The sequence below is a fragment of the Pseudonaja textilis genome, chromosome 1, assembly GCF_049901715.1.
Source record: "Pseudonaja textilis isolate UNSWEBS1 chromosome 1, rPseTex1.2, whole genome shotgun sequence".
Lineage (NCBI taxonomy): Eukaryota > Metazoa > Chordata > Lepidosauria > Squamata > Elapidae > Pseudonaja > Pseudonaja textilis.
This window is the reverse complement of record NC_141990.1, coordinates 159,004,001-159,021,741: the sequence shown is the minus strand read 5'-3', so window position 1 is coordinate 159,021,741 and position 17,741 is coordinate 159,004,001. Positions and strand designations below refer to the sequence as shown.

General features: G+C 37.3%; 1 protein-coding gene across 4 annotated transcripts in view; it reads left to right on the top strand.

The window, feature by feature from the left end:
* The first annotated feature begins 3,029 nt into the window (after positions 1–3,029).
* Positions 3,030–17,741, top strand: part of ADARB1 (adenosine deaminase RNA specific B1) — a 66,418-nt gene continuing 51,706 nt past the window's right edge. Inside the window, exon 1 of one of the 4 annotated variants that reach the window (XM_026707661.2) lies at positions 3,030–3,336. The gene's annotated coding sequence lies outside the window, so the exon portion shown is untranslated. The remainder of the gene's footprint in view (positions 3,337–17,741) is intronic. The other 3 variants (XM_026707663.2, XM_087919447.1, XM_026707662.2) reach the window with 3 other exon arrangements.

The following is a 17,741-nucleotide window of genomic DNA, read 5'->3' as shown; positions in this document are numbered from 1 at the left end:
TTACATGTTTTCAGACAAATTTCTGCTGTTCAATTGGCAAAAGGCTATTGAGGGGAGGAGCTCATTGTTCTGCTGCTGTTAAAGGAAACTGAAAAACAAGATCTATAGTTTGTAGGTTTTTAAGGCCATGACTCCTTCTACTGAAAGACCATGGTGGTTTTGCTGATCAAAAACTATACACTTTCCTTAAGGAGGAGAATCAGAATCAATCTTTAGTACTCACAGACCAGCACGAAGTTAAACATTAAAATAAACGCATTCTCTAAAAATTATTGAAATTTATATCCTTAAAGAGATTAATGGCTCCTGTGAATACTCATAGGCCTGGCAACACTTCCCTTACCATCTGCCATTCTCCCTTCCACTCCAATTTTTAAGTAAAAAAGTAAAAAAAATCTTTACTTTAAAAAAAAACAAAGCTATTTAATAGGAAGAAAAACCCCCACATATAGCAGGTTACTTGTGAGATATACACTGGCAAATGGGTATACTGTGACTTATCATACCCTCTATGGCAACCACTAATAAGTAATATGGTGTTACAAATTTTTATACAAAATACTGATTTTGTAATATTATTGCTTGTGGATCATGTTTACAGTGATTTTAAAAATGTTTCAGCTTTTGGGAAGCTGACAAATCACTAAAATACATAGCGTACAAATTCATGTATGTGTTTTGTGTGTGTATTAAACAGACTCATGAAATCAGACCAGTTTACTCTTTCCCATAATGGCATATAATCTATATAAAGTGTATAGAGGAGGCTAAGGCCATATCTTTGTCCTTCTGTTGCTCCTTAGCAGCTGTGTTCACTCTGAGAAGTAGCCATTGATATCCTTATTGTCCATAAATTGATTGAATACCCTTTAAAGCCATTTAAGATAGTAGCTACCACAATATTTTGGAGCATCTCATTCTATAAATGTATAATACACTTTGTAAAGTATTTTACTGGATGATTCTAAATTCCATTATTATGAGGTAGAATTTCCTTGTATCTATTTTCTAGGTACCATGCATAATTTAATTATGTTTCTTCTGCTGATCCTCCTAAAGTAAAACTATATTGACAGATCCATGAAATCTCTACAAATTGAGCTTAAGTCAGAGGCTTTAACATATTGATTCTCATTTAAAAGGTTTCAGAGTTAAAGAAATTCCCATCCAGGTGACAACTGTCATTTTAAAATTAAGCAAACTGACAAATGCACCAGCGTAACTTTCAAAATCTGTAATGTTCAGGATTGGGTTCTTAAGATTATTGAAGCATTCTTTTAAGCAACGTCCTATTTATTAAATGATCAAAAATTCTACTGTAGAAACTATTATACCATACCAAATTCATAAAGTAAGAAGTAAAATTTCATATGTCTCAGTATTATTTTTCTGTTGACTGGAACATCGCTTATGGTTTAGTACTAGGCTTAGTCCTAGGACATCTGTTGTTTTCTTAATTGCAAATAGAACAATAATTCTGTATAGACAAACTGGAGAAAGATTAGTGTCAGGATTCCAGTGATCGCCCTAATTAGTCATTAGATTATAATTGAAATCTGAAAATACTGTACACCAAGGGTGTCAAACTCAATTTCATTGAGGACTGCATCAGGGTTGTATTTGACCGGGGGGGGGGGGGGGGGCGGGACTGGGCATGGTGGGCATGGCTAGCTTGACATCACTTGTGCCAGGGTGCCTGTGGCGGCCTGAGTGTTCTGCCAGCGAACATGGGTTCCCGAGCTCCGTTTTCAGCTGCAACAGTCTCCTGCAACCATCTGCCAGTGAAAATGGCCTTTCCGAGCTAAGTTTTTGCTGGCAGAGGCACCATAGGCTGGTCCTTCGCTGTTTCGAGGGCAACCTGATGGGCCAGATCTAAGCACTAAGCGGGCTGGATCTAGCCTGCGGGCCTGGAGTTTGACACCCCTGCTATACACTATATAATTAATAACACTAAATCAAAGGGATTGCCCACATCATAAACTATTATCAGAATTAGTTTTCAGATTATTTCATTTTATATACATGTATACACTCTCTCTCTCTCTCTCTCTCTGTGTACATACATACAGTGTTACATAACACACTAAAGAAGTGTATATAGGATTTCCAGATGTTCTGTCCTCAATCAGAATCTGAACAGCTCCAGTTCAGTAATATGCCTTTATGAGAAACTGACCTAGCTAAAATTCAAAGCATCCCAACCTGTCATTTTCTCATGGTTTGTAATATTATTCTTGAATTTATTTCAGGAAAGATGGGTGCACACACTCACTTTAAGACTGTAATCTTACAATGCTTTTAAGTAACAACCAAGTCATTCCCAACCAAGTCAAGCACCCAGCGTCTCTGTTCAGACCAGTTATTGCTTGACCTAGATCCACTTAGCAAAAGGCCCTTTTCTCGGCGTGCCCAGAATCACAGCTGTAAATCTGGTGGAGATAGAGGAACACAAATGGGCGGCTGTTTCACGAGTGGGGCCTCGAAAACGCTCCCCTTGCTTTGCAAACTGCGGCAACGAACCCAGCAGCCCCGCGTTTCAGGAGACAAGAGAGCGTCTCCAATCCGCGCAACGGTGGCTTCCCTGCAGCAGCAAGAAGAGCCCCAGAGGGCAATATCCGTTGCCGACTTTGCTCCACGGCATGGGGGTTAATTCGGCTTCCTGAACATGGAGGCTCTTTCTCTTTCCTGGGCAGCACCAAGAGAAGGACAGACCTTCGTTCTCATTCTGGGCGCTTCAATGTAAGAGTCCCTGCGGAGCAGGCGACCGTCTCTGGCCTGAAGAGCATGTGTTGCTATCCACACACCCCAGGAAGAAAGGCGCCACCTCGGGCTGGCGCCTGGACCAGACGAGAACAAGAGGGGAGGGGAGGCGACAACAACATCCCGCCACGCCATTCCCGATTGGCAGCGCCGCGCTTGAACTGCAAAGCAGGAAGAGAGCTGGCGGCCACGGAGACTCTCACACGCATGCGCACCCAAAGAGGGTCTCTCTCGCTCTCTCTCTCTCTCTCTCTCGGCCTTCCTTCCTCTTGGCTCCTCCCACTTCCAGCCTCCTTGGTGGTGTGTCTTTCCCTCAGCGCAAAAGCAGTCCGTGGCGGGAGGGTGTGGGGGAAGAGCGGAGGGGCTCGAGCGCAAGCTGTTGCCTTGCCTTTCGGGGATCCGCCGCCAGTCTCGCGAAGGGAGTGGAGCGCGCGCCCGCCCGCCCGGACTGAGCGACCCATCGGCTGCGGGGCAAGGGTGCGTGTGGCTGCGCCGTGCAGAGGTGGCGGAGAAAGGGCGGTGCGTTTGTCCCGACAGCGCTGCCGACGAGGTTCATTGTCGCCGGGGCTGAGCGAGGTAAGCTTAGAGCCTGCTTCTCTTCCTCCCGCTGCTCCTTCATCCATTGCCCGGGGGACGGGGGTGGGTGGGCTCCGTCCCTACGGAGGGCATCCTTCTCCCTCGCCAGGAGAGCCTGAGCATCGTGCAGGGGAGCCGGGCGACAGGTGCAAGCGGAGAGAGAGAGGAACCGCCGCACCGCTGCTGCTCCTGCTGCTGTCCAAGGTCTGTCCTGTGTGGTCGCCCCTTCCCGGCTCGCCTTTTCCGAGGGCTGTAGAGGGGAAGGGCGAGAGGGCGCAGAATCTCTTCCCTCTCCTCTCCTTGGCTTGGCCGGCCCCGGTCCTTCCTCCACGCTCTCACACAGACTGCACTGCAGCTCCCCATGGCAACAACCTCACGGGATGGTGAAGTCCGGAGGGCAGCGATTGCATTCAGACCGGGCGCCTGGAGATGTCAAGTTTAACCTTGCACAAGTTTTCCTTCGTTGTTTTGGGAAACGCCGTAATTCGATTTCCAGCAGCAGGGAAGCAGCTCTGCAGAGTGTCCTCCTGCCTGGTGGGTCGGAGTTTGGGATTTACCTATATCCGAAACTCTACCGAATGGCTAGGCAATCTGTATCATTAAAATAGCACCCTCCTGTCTGCGGTCTTTGAAAGTGGTACAGGCCACATTGTCATTTAAAGATGTGGCATGTGTTAATGAGGCCTGTGGGCCAGCCTGGGACATAGTGAGAAATAAAACTGGAGCTACCTCTGCCTGCGAGGATGGGAAAGATCTCTCTGAGCTCTAGCCACCATTTATACAGATAGACAGATGTTTCTGCTTTGTAGAGTACTGCCATTCTTTTGCATATTTATAAGGCTTTCAGAAGATGGGTTTCTTATATTTCACTTCTCTGCCTGTGTCCATGTTGATATATTGTAGTGGTGGCCAACTAGCAACAACATTTTAAGAAACAAATGAAATAAAACTTTATGCCATAATAAATATATCACTCATTGTTAATAGCTTCAGTTTTTGCCATACTGGGCTCCTGAAATGGTTTCGTTAATAAAATTTATCCTGATCTGATCAAATTCTTTCCTTCCTGAGAATCTAACAAGGTAACCAACTGACCATTTGTATTGCCTTTTGTATATCTGGTGTTATTTTTCCAGTAACATAGATATGGTAATTTTTACTATAGCTAAGATACTTGATTTATCCTATTCTTACATATGTAAAATTATTTTTGGGTTTAGAGAATGACAATAACAGCTCAGCTGCCTTACAAATACTGAACAATTGTTTAAAACTAGTTGGCAGTTTAGTTATGTATAGAAATTTTCAGTGATACAGTAAAATATCAAGTGTAGCTATCAGAATATGCTATGATACTGTTAAAAGGGTTTCTATTTGGACAATAATGGAAATGAGAACTTTACTAATTCTTTTTTTTTAAAGGAAATGGGTAAATAAAATGACAGCTTTTAAATATAAGTGGTGAATCAAAATGCATGTGCTTTTTAGAGATTCTTATTAGTTGCTTCCAGGAGAAAAGGTGAAACATTTTACATCTTTGAACTTAATTGGACAACTTGATTTACAAACATTTCTTTTAATGTGTTTTGAGAAGTCACAGAATAGCAGGAACCTTAGCGATAGCAAGAATTGAAACCTTAGAATAGCAAGATGAACCTTAGAATAACAGGAATGATTATATATTTTAATAACTGTGAAAAATAAGAGATAAAGGGCTTGTAGTTGCAATGTGGAAAATAGTATAAATGTCAGGCTTAACTTGGTTATTAAGAAACAATAAAAAAATGCTATACATAGCAATAGAGTGGAAGAATAGAATATTAGAGCCTTTACCAAAGAGCGTGGATTCAAACTGTGTTTCTCATTTACCGGTGTACAAGGTTTGCATGCATAATGTATCAGGTTTACTCTTCATTATTTCTCATTCTACTGCTCATGGAGAGAAACCTACCTCAAACCTTGTGGAATTGCTGCCAATCCAAATAGGCAGTATAGATGAACCAGTGGCCTCACTTAGTGTAAGACAGCTTCCTATGTTCTAGTGATTAGTTTTCCTAAGAATCTAAAATTATTTCAAAACAGTTCAAGAAAATATATTTTGATGTGTCAATACTTAAAATGTCACAGAGATATCAAGATTTGCTCTGTAACACCAATAAATTTTGGTATGGGAAAATCTTTTAAAATCTTACTGAGAAATTAATATGAATGTGAAGTTAAAAGCATTCAGACTATCATTTGTGTTTAATTTTGTTTGTTTTTTCCTTTACTTTTATATCTGTATAATAGTTATATATTACATAATAATTTTATATAATATTGTTCTGAACGTACCTGCAAATTAATATCCTATACATGTTATTAATTAAACACTTACTGGTCACATTTTAAGAGCATAATATTTTATATCCTCCAAAAATCTTCATCAGAAACAGGTCACTTTAATTCTAATTTTTCATACCATGTAAACTTATAAAGTAATTATTTATCTAGTCAACACAAACATTTCGTATTGTTTTGTACTGAGTTGTTGTAGTATTTCATTTTTAGCTATATGTCACTGAAATATTTAATAGAAAAGGCTTTCATTATACAATAATTCATGGTTATATACTTCATTCTGAACCTTTGTGGAAGTGAAAAGTAATTTGATAAAAATGAGTGCCATGATCAGTTCAAAGGAATACAGTAAAAAGTAATCTTTTTCATTTTTAAACCTTAGAGGATACTATCTTATGTTATGTATTCATTGTTTGTGATAGATGTGATAATATTAATAATGGATGTATGGATAGTATGATTAATATATTAATTATATACATACATTAATATTGATCAAAAGAATAAATACATATAAAATGCCAGAAGTACAGATAAAATTAAAGCTATTACGTATTAACAATATTAACAAATAATACTCTGAGTGAATTCCAACAATATGGGCTTAGAACTGCCTTTGCATAATGATATTTTAAAATATGCTCTGGAGGATTAGGAAGCAGACTGAGTAGTGTAGTGGATTCTAATGCAGAGTTAATTGTTCCCTTCCCCATTTTGTAAATAGAAACCATTTCCAGTTATAGGAACACAACAGTTTGCTTCATCTGTTATGTGTCATATAAAATATGTAACCTTCTAGTTGCTAAATGCAAACAAAGCTGTTTTACTGGTAAGAAACTCATCAACCTCAGCCAGCAGCCATCTAATTCTGAAGTTGACCTTATAAAAATTTTGGGAAAGGAAAAAAAAGCATAATTTTGAATTGTATAGAATAAACTATAAAATGTATTGCATAATGTACTGGATTTTACCTGATGCAGAAACATAAAGAAAGCATTATTAAATGCAGTACACTTACAGTGGCTATCAATATATTCTGGAGGCATAGTTTGAAATCTTACAAGTTTCCTAGAGAAGACAGTCTGTTTCTGTAAATAAGTTGCTATTTTACCATGTGATTTAGATGAAATATACTGAATTATATTTTTCCCTATTTGGCACCAACAGTGAAACCTAAAAGATCTTGCATCCTGAGATGGTAACCTGATAGGTAATCCATTAATTTAGCATTAAATTATGTAAAGTACAGAATTGTAGCTTGTCTTCTTTATTCTGCTAGTCTAAACAGCAGAATTTTATTAAATAAATGTTTTTTCAATGTTTATATTGGAAAAAATATGAAACAATAGATCTATACATATTTACATTTTGAAAAGCAAGACCCATTTCTTTTCTAAATATTGCATCAGTCATATTGTGTAATACTGCCTGAAGTATATGCAAAAACATATTCTGAATTATATAAAATTCATTTATTTCTACATGGGAAATAAACACATCAACACATATTTTAGCATTGCTTCTAATAGATGAAAATTCTTAGTATAGCTTATATGTGGGTTGATACAGATTTTACAGACAGAAAATGAATATGCAGTTAGGTACAGCTGGCACTGCTCATTGTAATTATTCATAACTGTTTATAATGGCAATAATCTTAGAAAATGCCACCACTTTGTAAAGAAACAGACCTTTCTGTTTACAATAAATTCCAGTTTTAGAAAACAATTGCATGCAAATAATGAAATAGCAGCATAATATCTACATAAAGAGTCAGTAGAACCTTTTGAGTACCAATTGAAGAAAACAAAAAGAAAGGATGCTTTCCTCTACTATTCAATTTAAGATATAGAATTTGCATCTGTTTTCAGTAATTGAGGGATGAACAAACTCTTGATGACTAAATGTGTAGAGTATGCTCACAAGAAGTTTCTATCCAACAGCAGCATATTTCTTATTAAATCCAGCCTGCAATGGATATTAAAGCTAATATTCATTTACTCATTTTTGTAGTTTTCTAGCAGATCTTATGGACATGTTTTGGCAAGGGTATTCAAAAGGCTTATTCTGTAGTCGTCCTTAAAATCACCTCCAATGAGCTTGTGTAAAGATTGGAAAAATATATAACCCGACAATAAGCAATACTATATTTCTGTTGGATTTACTAAAGTTATAAAAAGAGTTGGACCAATTTGAACAAAAATTCAGATAGTAGAATATGTGGTTCCTGTGACTTTACCAAGATGGATTCTTTTCAGTGAGGTGTTCTATTTTCATGTCACTTACAGGTATCTACTTTGGTAGTGTCTCTAAAGTAATCTATACAGTATGTAATATTTTGCTCCACAAGATAGTCTAGCTCAGGGGTCGCCAACCTTTTGGACCTCAGGGATCACCAAACTCATAATTTTAGATCCCAGGGACCACGAACTGGTTCTATGAGTGTAGCCTAATTTGTGGGTGTGGCTTGGTGGACCTATGACTGGCTGGGCATGGCTTGTATGTAAATATTATAAATATTTATATAAATATTGAATTTTTTATTAAAAAAGAGCAACTTTTACCCAAAATCAGGCAAAGCAGGCAGGCAGATTGAGTTGCTCACAGATTCATTCAGAGGTCTATCTATCTGCCATTGGCTAGCTCAGTCTGTCACATAAAATTTGCTAGCAAGCAAACTCACAAAATTAACTCACAACACACCATGCATGTAAATATTGATTTTTTTATTTTAAAAAAGAGCAACTTTTACCCAAAATCAGGTAAATTGAGGCAAGCAGATTGAGTTGCTCACAGAATCATTCAGTGATCTATCTATCTGCCATCGGCTAGCTCAGTTTCTCAAATTTGCTTGCTATGAGTTTGCACTGAATTTGCTTGCAAGCAAACCTTCAGTCCCAAGGGAGGTTCCTCTGTACTTTGAAGCAGAGCCGAAGATCTAAAGACTAGCTAGAAAGCAAGAAATCCAACCATTTCCTGCTTCCTAGCTAATCTAAATCTCCTGGCACAGCAGAACAGATGATGGTTGGAAAGAGGAAAAATAGCTATTTTAGCAGGCAAGTTTACCGGGTAAGGAGTGAAGTGGGCAGGGAGCGTTCCTGCAGGCCATGTGGATGGCACAGCCCAGCCTGGATTAATTGCTTTGGGGCGTGCTCTGGAGGTGAGATTTCTCTGCGGCCCACCAAAATTTTCTCACGTCCCACTGGTTGGCGACCACTGTCTAGCTGACTTCTTTCAAAAGTACAGAATGCCAGCATTCCAATTAAACTCTCCATGCAATTCAAAACTCCAAGACAAAGTCCATCAAAGTAAGAATTTATTAGAGAAGTCATGTTGACACACCTGGGGAAAACCTGAATCTGAATTCCTGCGTTTTCCGCCTTCCACACTAAAACTCACGCCCCACCCCATTTTATGATTCCCCAGTCACATTAGCCAATCCACCCAGTGGTGGGATTCCAAATTTTTACTACCAGTTCTGTGGGGGTGGCTTGGTAGGTGTGGCATGGCTTGGTGGGCGTGGCAGGGGAAGGATATTGTAAAACCTCCATTCCCTCCCCACTCCTGGAGGAAGGTTACCACCTGTTCTCAAAACTACTCAAAATTTCCGCTACTGGTTCTCTAGAACTGGTCAGAACCTGCTGAATACTACCTCTGAATCCATCTCATTTCTCAACTACCACCAATTCCAGTCACTCCCTTCCAAATGCCAGCAACTTGTCCTTGATCTCTGGAGAAAGAATGTTGTTGTGGCTATACTCCCTTCATTCCCACATCTTGCCCATCCCCTGCTGTGGCAGCCCTGGATCTGAATCAGGGTAGATCCGGGGCTGACACACATGCATACAAACCTAAGATGATTTTGCTACTGGATCAAGGCTTTCCGATGTTGATTTCATTTACATAGCTTCTCATGTCTTATAATCTTTCAATTAAGTTCAGATTACCTGAGATTTTTCCTAAATTTAAGATATCTCCTTCTTGTTTATATATTCTTTTCAATATTTATTTGACTTGTTCAGCTTGAATGACTGAGTGGTATCAGGACAACAGTCCACATGAAACCTAAATTAGATGTGAAATTCCTGATAACATAGCTTTTCCAGAAACTTTTAATTTTTCCTTCAATCCAATATAAACAGAAAAAGATTGCATAATATAAGTTATAGTAAACAGTCATATGTGTAAGGTACAGTTTACAAAGGGGCTGTAACGACATATTACACAATTTACTTTTGCAACTAATAACAGATTATCAGTTATCACAGCCAATCACTTTAAATGAAATTTTTTTAAATAGTTTTGATTTTATTAGTTTTAAATGAAAGATTTAATTTAATGACTGGGATGGTATAATGTCTCCTGTCTTGGGCGAGTGATTGGATTAGAAGACCTCTAAGGTCCCTTCCAACCCTATAATTCTATGAATCTGTGAAGATGCCATAGGCTAAATAAATCAATCAATAAAATTCTATTAATTTAAAATACTTTAAATGCTATCAATCTCAGTATTCCCATTCTGAAACAAAATAGGTCATTATATTCATTTATGCATAAGCCTACAATATAAAAATTCTAACTGATTTTTTTTTCTAAAGAACTATTAACATTTTATTAATAAGACAGTATATACAAATAAAATCATAAAAGGGGGAAACTAGGTCATGCTTATTTAATTTGATAGCATATAACCTATAGAATATATGCATTTTTAAGTATATAGTCTAATTAGTTTTGGAAACGTTAATACAGTTAAATTTACTATGATATTACTATCACTATACTACACTATAGTACCGTACTATACTATACGATTATTTTTATACTTAAATCTTTGATACTTGGCTGAAGGTCATATGTAAAGGTCAGTTCCACCAGGCTTTACAAGCTTATTGATAAAGTTTCAAATCTATATTTGAAAACTAGTTTCTTCATAAAAAGTTATATCTAATTGGGATATATAAATGATCAACTGAAAATCAGTAATACATAATTCTTTGCTCATTCTACCATTCAGTTTATTGTTGATTTTTTCTTATCTAAAAAGACTGACGTTTAAAAAAAATTTTTTTTCATTGCTGGTTTTAGTAAATTGTATGCGGTTATATCCTGGTTCTGTTTTTATTGTCATGCCATAAATCATGACATGATTCATCTTTCAAGTCAAAGTTGACTTCTAATATCTACATGGACATGTTCATCTTTTTACCTTGACAGCAATGCAAAATATTTGCTCTTCTTGCAAAGCAGTTTTTGTTTCTACTTTTACAATTGTTCTGAATTCTTTTCATTCTTCAGAAAGGCATCCTTCTTAGAATCCTCTTCTGAGATTTACTAGATTTACTTACTGTTTACTTACTACTTGCTGTTATTAATTAATTTTGCAAAATATTTTGTTAAGGAAGATGCTAAAATGCACTTTCTTGGGTAGTACTTATTAATCTTTCTCTAATTGGGGGGGCATGTTTAATAAGCTTTGAATTCTAGGACTCAAATGAATAAATCAAATTTCTATTTGAGTAGAGAGACCTTTTCACTGTATTTTTAAAGACTAAAGAACCATTCAGTACAATTAATTACAAATTCAGTTCACTATTTTTAGATTTGTATAGATTGTTTAAACCATTCTTTTCACTGGGAACAACTTAACATTGTTTATAGCTTATAGCTTTTAAACCATTATTGAAATGAAAGAAAAAATTAAAAACAAAATTGGCTTGTAGGAATAAAGACATTTTTTTATTTAAAAACATTTATTTCCCTAAATTCTAACATAATGTTCCAGTTTTTGCCAATAAATAGCATATATTATCCCCAAATCTGTCTCAATCTACAATACACACCTCCCTTTACAGTTTGTTAATTTGAACTGTTTTAAAAAAGGGAATTGAACAGCATCTTCAGCAACATTTTCTACCTATTTGATTTTTAATTGTAAGATGTTTTACAACAAGAATCACATCAAATTTAATTTCTTATTTAATATGCTGGTACAGATTGACTTTAATAAACAAAATATAAAAATATTTACATTACTAATAAAATCAATCTGTACCTCCAAACGGAGGTTATTGTAGTAGAGCCAAAGGGATAGAGCATAGGAAAGTTTTACTGGCAAGATCAGTTATACCATCTGCCATCTATATCCTGCTTCCTGATTTTCTCTATACTTAGCTGCGATCTTTGGGTGTGTGCATGTTTATTTCTAGAATTCATTTGTCTCCTTCTGTGATTGCTTTCAGGGAGATATGTATGTTCAGAGAATATCAGCCTGTATATTTCAGTCTGTTATCATTGGGTTAATTGTCAAAAATGAGATGAGAAGTGTATTTGATGATGATACTTAAAAATAAAATTATACATATCCCCAGAAACAGAAATTATGTGGCCCTTTGATCTATGTCTCAGTTATTGAATGTATGAGACGCCAGAAAGCTGAAACTGCATCCCAGCAAGACAGGGGCATTGTAACTAATAATTTTTTCCAGGATAAAAATAAATGTATGCACATTCTACCCTACACCTGTAAGATAGCATGTATGTTTGGGTTCACCTTAAATTCTTGCTATTAAGAAGTGACTTTTCAAGCTCCACCTGGTTTGCCTTTAATGGTTATTACTTTCCATAGTTTGTGTAGCAGTAACCTTAAGATTTGGGAGCAGGTTTGGTTTAGTGGTTAAATCATCAGACTATAAACCAGGAGACTGTGAATTCTAGACCTGCTTTGGGCAACTCATTCTCTCAACCTAGAGAGTAGGCAAGGGCATACTATTTCTTGAGTCTTGCCAGGAAAACTGTAAGAATGTGTTCAAGCAGTTGCCAGGAGTCAACACTGACTTGAAGAGACCAACAAAACAAAACAAAAATATAAAAGCAACTTAAGATTGCATTATTGCATCAATTTTTACATGTTTCTGCCTTTGAGATTAGGCCAGAAATTGCAGTTCATGCATAAAGTTGTGGCTTAACATTTGAAGACAGCAACTTAATGGTGAATTTATTACAGTTATTTTATAGAAGTTGACCTCGCTGCCAGTTTGCCACTGAGCCAAGTTTAAGATGCTTTTACTGACAAATAAAAATCTACAGTACTTAAGGCTGGAAAAATTGATAGATTGTCTTCTCTGTCATATATTAGTGGGATCGTTAAAGACGATGTTCTCATACTCAAAATAATAGAAACAATAACTATTACATTTAAGGACTAAACTTATATATTTTAACTAAAATATATAATGCAGGAATCAGTCTAACCTGCAATTCAGGTGAATGTCTCTGTCCTTGATATGCAAGGGCAAGGCTGCAGTAAATAATATTTATAGCACAGGTCTTTTTAATGAAAACCCTTTTTATTAGAGCTCAGTTTTCTACCAGCTTGGCACGCATAGATATTATTCAGAATGCAGGATGATCCAGGAATGATAGCAATTCCTCGGCAGACCTTTACAGTCATAAAATTCTTAGATTGTGGTATTTCTGTGCCTTTCAACTTTTGACATTTCATTCTGTTGTATAACATTTTTAAAATGTTCAGCTCTGCTGGCACTCTTATATGTCCAAAGATTAATGCAAGGGAATCTATGATGGGATATATTTATTCAGTGGCTTCTACAATAACTTTCAGATTATTTTCTTTTAAGGACAAGTCACCGAAAAGGGCATAGACTGCAACAGTAGTTTGTTGTTATGTAAAACACTGGAGAAGGATTTCACCTTGTATAAATTAAAGAACTATCAGCTCTACAAAGAGCCTCTTCTTTGCAATGCTCGCTTTAGCATTTTAGATTTTCTCAGTCCCTTTCTCCAGGGGTGGGTTTCTACCAGTTCTGCCAACCTCTGTAGAACCGGTAGCTCTGAAGAGCAGCAGACATAGAACTGGTTCTATGTCTGCTGATGTTTTTGCCCACCTGCCCACCCGGGCTCTTACCTGATCTTTATTTCCTGATTTTTCAACTTCAGCTGCCGAACGAGGCACAGCTGCAGTTAGAAAAGCAAGAAAAGAGGGCTGTTTCAGAGGCTGCTTCTCTGCACATAGCATGCTGATGACGATTTACAAGCACGCGGCTCACAACGTGCAGAGAAGCTCGTAAATCCCAGACCGGTAGTTAACCCTGTCGTGTCCCACCCCTGCCTTTCTCATACAATATTTTCATGGATGTTCAGGAATAATTTCTTTAATACATGTGAAATCTGTGTAATCTTGATTATCATAGTTGATCTTTAGTGTAGAACTCTTTCTGGAAATTATCATGATGTGAACCTGTACTTCAACATTTGGAACTGGGTTTGAATACCAAAACCTCTTTATCTTTTGTTTTTAAAATTTTCATTTTTCTTTGTTTTAAGTTTATAGTATAGATGTATTCATAGGGATCTATTTTGATCCCTTTATCTTTTCTCCCAAATATTTAATGCCTTGAAAGTGTTTCTACATTTCAAAAGATAGATAATGAGAAACCAACTGAAAATTTATTTATTAATAAATGTCATTTTAATTTCAATTCAGAACCAGTACAATATAGCATCATAGAATTGGAAGGAACCACGGAGGTCTTCTAGTCTAAACCCCTGCTTAAGCCAGAGATCTTGTATGATTCCAGACAAATTCTTCCCAATTTCTTCATAAAAATACCCAATGATGGAGCGCTCACAACTTCTAGAGGCAAACAGTTTCACTGATTAATTGTTCTCACTGACAGGAAATATCTCCTTAATCCTAGGTTTGATCTCTCTTTGATAAGGTTCCATCCATTACTCCTTGTCCTGCCCTCAGGTGCTTTGGAGAATAAATTAACCCCTATTCTCTGTGACAGTCCCCCATTTGATGTGATATTAAATGTATTCAAATTCCAATTGTAAAAGTCTACAGCTAAGGCATAACTGGTAAATCCATGTATCTGGAGTGTTGATCTCATGGAGCTAAGAAAGGCATGTGTTTATGCTTCCCACAGTTGGAAGGTGGCAGGAAATGCTATAATTCGATTAAGGAACTTTTGCATGATCTTAGCCTCCCAACAGTTTTTTGGCAGGTTAAATGTGTCTTGCTTTCACATATTTCAAGCAATAGTCATAGGTTTAAAGCCACAGGGTTCACCCTAGAAGTTCACAGATTCAGTAAATTTTAGCCTTTTTATTAGCTATGAAAACTTGAAATATTTGAGACTCTAAACTGCATACTAGATGAAACTGGTTTTTCTTTTCTTCCAAACAGGTTTCATTATCTAGATTACAATATATTTTGATTATTGCTTCAGTTCATCTACTTAATTTTATGCATGTATATTTATAAATAAAGGATGTTATAATTCAGCATTTGCAAGAAAGTACACAGTAAATTGCAGAATACTCTTTTAAAATGCCTTTCCCACAATGTCAGGAATGCTTCTGTCACACCGTGAACATGTTTATTTAGATGTTGTCTTGCTACATTTCTCTTTCCAATCCACAGTAAATTAAAAAATACAAGTGTCATCTGCTTGTAAACCCTACCATCAGTCTTGACGCACTTCCCTCCTCCCATTTGATTTCTTTCCTAAAGCCTGGGAAATATAGAAGAATATATCTGGGGAGCAGCCTACCACTGTATGATTAACAACAGACAATCATGGAAGTATAATTAACACATGGAAGTATAATTAACACATAATTAATTGTCGTAGTTTTTCTTAAATACAGGCTGACAGATAAAGCCCTACACTCAACAGAATGTTTCATGGGCTTGCATTTTCTGTGAATGGATGCATACCCTAATTCTGTTATCCCAGCTAAGCAAAATGTTTTCCTTTTTCCTTAGTTCATTGGGTACCATGGGTAAGTATAGTTTGTAGTAGATATTAATGATGTACCAAATCCATAGGAATTAACATGTTAAAGTACTACATATGTCTAAATTGAAGGCAATAAATGAAATTCTGATCTTGTTTACTAAGAATTCATTTATTTATTCGTACTTCCCAATAAAAATATATGTTCTGTTGAGTAATTTAAGAGTAAGCTACATTGGCCTAGTGGAAACAGAAAATAACCATTACTGGGTACATAATGTAATGAACACAAATGGAAAGTCATTAGACCAACTGTTTATTGTTGATTAATTTAGTGTTACTCAACATCTCTTCCAGAAGTGCCATCTTAATTAGTAGAACAAACTTTGAATGTCTGCAATTTCTTGAAGGGTAATACAGGCAGTCTTCAACTTACAACCATTTATATTTAGTAACTGAAGTTATAACAGCATTCAACAAAGTGATTTAGGACTATTTTTCACACTTACAACCAGAGCTGGACTGCTGGGGGTTCGCAGGGGTTCAGGCCAGCTCCTAGCTAAGACATTGCAAGGCTTGGGGAGCCACCAAATCCCACTCCTGGCTGGCCCAACCCCGCTTCACCCAACTCCGCCCCACCTCGCCCCTCCAGGAGTCCCCACGAGGGCTATCTGCTCCCAGATAAGTGTAGGGAGGCCTCCTGGGAGTAAAATTGGGGCATGGGGGGAGAGTCTGGCACCGTCCTCCACCCCCCGTTTATGCCTGGATTCAATGTTTAGCCAAAAGAACATTTGGAGCAGCTAATACAGTATTCATTACTGCCTTGGGAATGTTCTAGGTAAAAAAAACTATGTAATCTCCTAAAACGGTTGGAGCCAATCTTCTTTCTTTATTACATATCCTTCTCTTCAAAACTAGTAAATTGCTCTGCTTTTTCATATCAGGTTTAGTGTGGTAAGTTCAGAGTGGATTTTGTAGAGGACAGCTTACCTTATGTCTCATTTTCAGAGCATACATTACACAATTTCCAAAGCATAATTCAGACTATTCAGCAGTTTGCCTAGCTGCTGCTTCATGGTTACATCATTACTTCTATTGCTGTCACAACCTTTATGGAGTCCAATGGCCTTTTAAATTTGACAAGCAAAATATATCACACAAATATTTCTCCTCTTCTACCCCTTCCTCTCTGTGGCAGCCCCTCAAATATTGGAAGACCGCTATCATGTCTCCCCTGGTCCTTCTCTTCACTAGACTAGCCAGGCCCAGTTCCTGTAACCGTTCTTCATATGTTTTAGTCTCCAGTCTCCTAATCATCCTGGTTGCTCTTGTCTGCACTCTTTCTAGACTCTCAGCATCTTTTTTATAGTGTAGTGACCAAAACTGGATGCAGTACTCTAAGTGTGGTCTTACTAAGGCTTTAGTTTATAGAGTGGTATTAGTACCTCACTTGATTTTGATTGTATCCCTCTGTTAATGCAACTTGCATTCGCTTTTTTGGTGGCGTCTGCACACTGCTATCTACTAAGACTCCAAGATCCCTCTCACAGTTACTGCTATTGAGCCTGGTTTCACCCAGTCTATATGTGTACTTTTGGTGTAATTAGGGCAAAGAAGTGATGTGGAGTTGGCCACATTCACCCAGTCACATGACCACCTGGCCACACCCATATGATCACATGACCATCCAGCTACATGATCACCCAGCCACATGACCACCCAGCCATGCCCACCCAGCCAGTCATTGGGGCAGAGAGTCCCTTGCTATCAAATTTTTTAGCAACAACTATTGCAGCATCCCCATGATCACATGATCAAAATTCAGATACTTGGCAACTGATTCATATTTATGATGGTTAGAGTGTCCTGGGATCAGGTGATCATCTTTTGCGACTTTCTAACAAGCAAAGTCAATGGGGAACCCAGACTCGCTTAACAACCTTGTTGCTAATTTAACAATTGCAATACTTAACAACTGTGGCAAGAAAGGTCGTAAAATGGGCCAAAACTCACTTAATAACTGTCTGTCTTAGTGGAAATGTTGGACTCAATTGTGGTTGTAAGTTGAATAATATCTTTATGTAGAGCAGCCATTTTGAGGCATATTTGGTGCAATATACTGTATCAGAATAGTTGGTATAAAATTTGCTATATAGCAGTGTCCTTGAATGTGGAATGAGGAAGGATAAGCTAAGAAGTTATGAATTAGCAAGATGCTCTGAACGTGCAATGATTTATTTTGTTTTGTTTGATTATTTTTGTACTTTCCATTTCTGCTCTGTTGTATTTTTTTAATAAGTT